The sequence below is a fragment of the Sesamum indicum genome, linkage group LG8 (assembly GCF_026168435.1).
Source record: "Sesamum indicum cultivar Baizhima isolate 11 linkage group LG8, ASM2616843v1, whole genome shotgun sequence".
Taxonomy (NCBI): Eukaryota; Viridiplantae; Streptophyta; class Magnoliopsida; order Lamiales; family Pedaliaceae; genus Sesamum; species Sesamum indicum.
The window spans coordinates 11922781-11927478 of record NC_142664.1 but is presented as its reverse complement, the minus strand read 5'-3'; the positions used below and the strand labels follow the sequence as shown (position 1 = coordinate 11927478).

General features: G+C 36.1%; 1 long non-coding RNA gene across 1 annotated transcript; it reads right to left on the bottom strand.

The window, feature by feature from the left end:
• Positions 1–1537: 1537 nt before the first annotated feature.
• On the bottom strand, positions 1538–3372 carry LOC148787212 (uncharacterized). Its single transcript, XR_016066980.1, has 3 exons — positions 3260–3372; positions 2679–2742; positions 1538–1795 (listed from the first exon to the last, which is right to left on the bottom strand). It is a non-coding gene; the product is annotated as an uncharacterized LOC148787212 (long non-coding RNA).
• Positions 3373–4698: the final 1326 nt, after the last annotated feature.

Genomic DNA, 4698 nt, shown 5'->3' with positions numbered 1-4698 from the left:
GACAGCAGTTATGGAGATGTTTGAGTTCCCTATTACTTTTGTGAAGTGGATTGAGGAGTGTGTGACAACGCCTTCATTCTCTGTTGGACTAAATGGAAAGCCCCATGGATTCTTTCGAGGAGCCAGAGGACTTCGGCAAGGTGACCCTTTATCACCCTACCTATTTGTGCTTGTGATGGAAGTCGGCTTCCTGCAGTTGATTGATCAGGAGGAGATATTTTCCTATCATTGGAAATGCGAGGCAGCCAGGATCTTTCAGTTGGGGTTTGCTGATGATGTGATATTATTTTGCCGTGCTGATATGAACTCTCTAAGAATCTTTAAAGCAGGACTGGATCGTTTTGCCGAATGGTCGGGTCTTAGACTGAACGTGCAGAAAAGCCACTTGACTATCTCAAGCTCAGCGCAAGCATTGCGTGAGGAGATGTTGGCTCTACTCGGATTTCAGGAAGGGGCTCTTCCAATGAGGTATCTGGGATTACCTCTTATATCGTCTCGACTAACTATTGCAGATTGCCGTCCACTACTACTGAAGATTGACAAACGGATTGTTGGATGGGAAGGTAGCACTATATCTTATGCTGGTAGAGTACAAATTATTAAATCTGTACTTATAGCACTGAGTCTTTATTGGGCATCGGAATTTATATTACCGAAAAAAGTCATTAATGAAATTGAGAAAAGGTTACGAGCTTTCTTGTGGAAGGGAACGACGAATAGTGGCTATGCCAAGGTTGCGTGGAAAGATATATGCCGACCAAAGGAGGAGGGAGGACTTGGATACAAGAATATCAGTACCTTCAACCGTGCATTGATGACAAAAAAACTGTGTGATGTCATTAGATGCGACAGGACATCGATTTGGGTTGAATGGCTGTACTAGGGACGTCTACAACACACCTCTATATGGACGATTACGGACCATGGCGGCTCATGGGGATGGAGGAAAATCCTTCGATTACGGATGTTCCTCCGAACCATGGTAGACTACCAGATTGGAGATGGGAGGAATATCTTCTTATGGCAGGATCCGTGGCATCACCTTGGCCCTCTTTGTGACTCCTTCCCACGAGGACCGAGACTACTTGGACTAGATGAGTCATCCAGACTTAGCACGGTGATTCATGAAGGAGTATGGCAGTGGCCCCTTATCACGGATCTTGAGTGTTTGGAGATCACACATGTATTACCCACTATTTTTGGAGGGGAAGACCATATAATATGGAGATTTGAAAATGGTCGACCAACAGCACAGGCTATTTATGAGTTACTTGACCCACCAGGACCGAAAGTAGGCTGGTCTTCACTACTTTCGGGATCACTTAAAATTCCACATCACATCTTTATTCTATGGCTTGCCATCCAAGGAAAGTTGGCTACGACAGATAAACCATGGCTTGCTCACCTTGGCACATGTATCCTATGCAATGAAGGTGTAGCACCCCCTACTCGCTACATCTAATTATCACTATTTCATCCTTTCTTTAATCAGAACTCATTCTATAAGTAATTCTCTTTCAACCAGTAAAATAAATTCTAATTTATCAATATAATATTATATGTCACAAAAGATAATATATACCACCAAAAGTAATATCTACCCTCACTACATGTTCTCGTGTACATAACCTCAAGAAAAATCATACCACAACTTTAAACATAAATCCCGATAAAAGACCAGAATATTTACAATCCAATAATAAAAAACTTTGGCTTCAGAAGTCACGGCTAACCCACCTAATAAAGACAACGGCACCGCTCAAAGTCAATGTGGCTAGTCAGTGTGACCTATCTCCTGAAAAGTACGTGGCAAGGAATGAGCTGCCTACTCAATAAGTATAGCTGATCAGTTTATATATACATACAGGCAACAATTTCACGTACATGCAGTCACATCGACTAACAGTCATTGACAATAGCAACAGCAAATATAAGCAGTAATACCTATTCACAATTATAAATCAAGCTATGACACAATATTCAACATTATCGTTTATTAGCTAAGGGCCCCACTTACTCTAATTGGTATACATCAGTCAATGGTTTCGCCGGCCATCATCATATCATATACAGCACAGGATACCCGTTGTGTGATATCCCCACACTCTTTTACTTCAGCTGTGTAGCAATATAGCACAGGACATCACAACAAACATGGTACCCCCACACCACCCCAGTGTGTAGCTAACAAGCACAGGATATTCCCTGCTGCCCCGGAATACCCCGGTACCCTACGCGCCATGGTACCTAGCTTAATTCACATATTTTTCATATCTCAATATCAATCACATTTTCATAAACCATTGACTGTATTTCCAACTAGGTAAGCATCATCTTTTATTTCAATTCACGATCATCATTATTTTCTTTATAATAATCACTTCCTCAACAACAACTCCCAATTTGATTTCATCAACAATCAATTATATGATTATCACATAATCATATCCCGCATATCTCTACATTACCATTACATATCACATAGTAACAATTTCACCAATATTATGATAATCTAGCAAATAATCCACAACTAATTATATAAACAATCAATATACGAAAGCCACGCATAATAATATAAAACCAAGTCCACGTTCGCATCCAAAAAATCAATATATATTATATATACAATACTACACATATAGATATATATATATATAAATCCAATTAGCTATACTTACCGTAAATCCCCAAAATACTTCGATTCGCGAGGGACTGCTCAACTCTCTATCTCGTCGTCACGTCCTATAATAAATTATAATACGTATAATCAATATATTTAATTTACCAAATAATTCATAAGAATTCACTTAATCAAACCCCTTATATATTTATAACTGTCATTTTTAATAACATTCGTAAATTATATTACCACTGAAACCTCCTTTCCCTAATTAATAACATAATATTTCTAAAATATAACATCCGAAGTATTTCTATGAATTTTCTGTCAATTTACCGTTGCTATACAATTTAATTAAGCAACAATACATAGAATTACATATTTGGTTAATCATTCCGATGGAATTGTGTAAATTAACTATAAGAATAATTAAATCTAACAAATTTAATATTTTAATTACCCAACTATATCATTTTTATAGCAATTGTGATATTTAATTTGACACTAATATAAATAGCCAAAATCATAAAACACTCCGATTAAATAGTTCACCGCTCAATATAATCAATATTTAATAAACGGACTAATTAAATAATATAATTATATAAATTAATAGAAATTAAATTACAATTTTCGTACCTCTGTTTTTCCGAAATGTGTGTGTGCGTCGCTGTGTGTGTATGAATGTGTGTGTGTGAGTTTGTATTATGTGTGTGTGTGCATATTAATATGGAAGAGAGGCCCACCGCCTCATTCATTCTACACTCTCTCTCTCTCCCCTCAATTCTACAATATATTATTTATATATATAATATTATTATTTTATATATTTAATTAAACTTTTCTCAAAATACCCATTACGTCCTTTCTAATTTTCTAATTAATATAATTTGCTTTCAAATTATTACGAACTCCAATTTAATCCGTTCAAGTTTTATTATATCCCAAATTCAATCTATAATTTTATTTACTAATTACATCTAAATTTCTAATAATTACCAATTAGTCTCCCAATTACATACAAAATTCTACGGACGTCACAGAAGGAATGACAGAGACACATGCACATTTATTCTTCCAATGCAAATTTAGTCGAAGATGCCTCACAGAAATTCGAAGAACGATACGATTCCTGTGGCCCAATAGAGAGTGGAAAGATGACATTACATGGGCTTCACAGAGATGGAGGGGTAAATACATCATCAACATGTCTTATAGAGCACTACTTGCAGCATGTGTATACCACATTTGGAAGGAAAGAAACCTGAGACGATTCGATCACACCAAGAGGACGCCTACTACCATAGCATTACTGATCATTGAGGACATTAGACAGCGAATCCATAGCATCCCACTATCTAGATCAGTCAGTACACGTGCTTTATTTCGATTATGGCGAATCCCTTGGCCTGTCGAGGGATAAACCATTTGGTGATCATATTGTTGTACTTTACCAAATTTACTCAATGAAACTTACTTTTACCGAAAAAAAAATTTCTTTTTCCTTTTACATTAACTTGTTGTTATTATTACGCTTAGCAAATTTACCACACAAATGCATGGTCTAGTCCTACATTTCGGTCAAGTTTCATGGAATTCTGAGAACGTTCAAAATTTAGCTGTTTTGCTCGGTTTTATTAAAGCAAGTTCATTTTCCTTTTACACTAACTTGTAGTTATTATTAAGCTTTGAAAATTTACCACACAATTGCATGAATTTAAACCTACGTTTGGGTCAAGTTTCGTGGAATTCTGAGAACGTTCAAAATTTAGCTGTTTTGCACGACATTATTAAAGAAAATTCGTTTCCTGTTTACACTATCTTGTAGTTATTATTACGCTTAGCAAATTTACCACACAAATATATGGGTCTAGACCAACATTTGGGTCAAGTTTCGTGGAATTCTATGAACGTTCAATATTTAGCTGTTTTGCACGGTTTATTAAAGCAAGTTCGTTTTCGGGTAAATGTAATTTTCATTTACATTAACTTGTAGCTATTATTATGCTTAGCAAATTTACCACAATGCATGGGTCTAGACCTAAATTTGGGTCAAGTTTCATACAATTCTGATAACA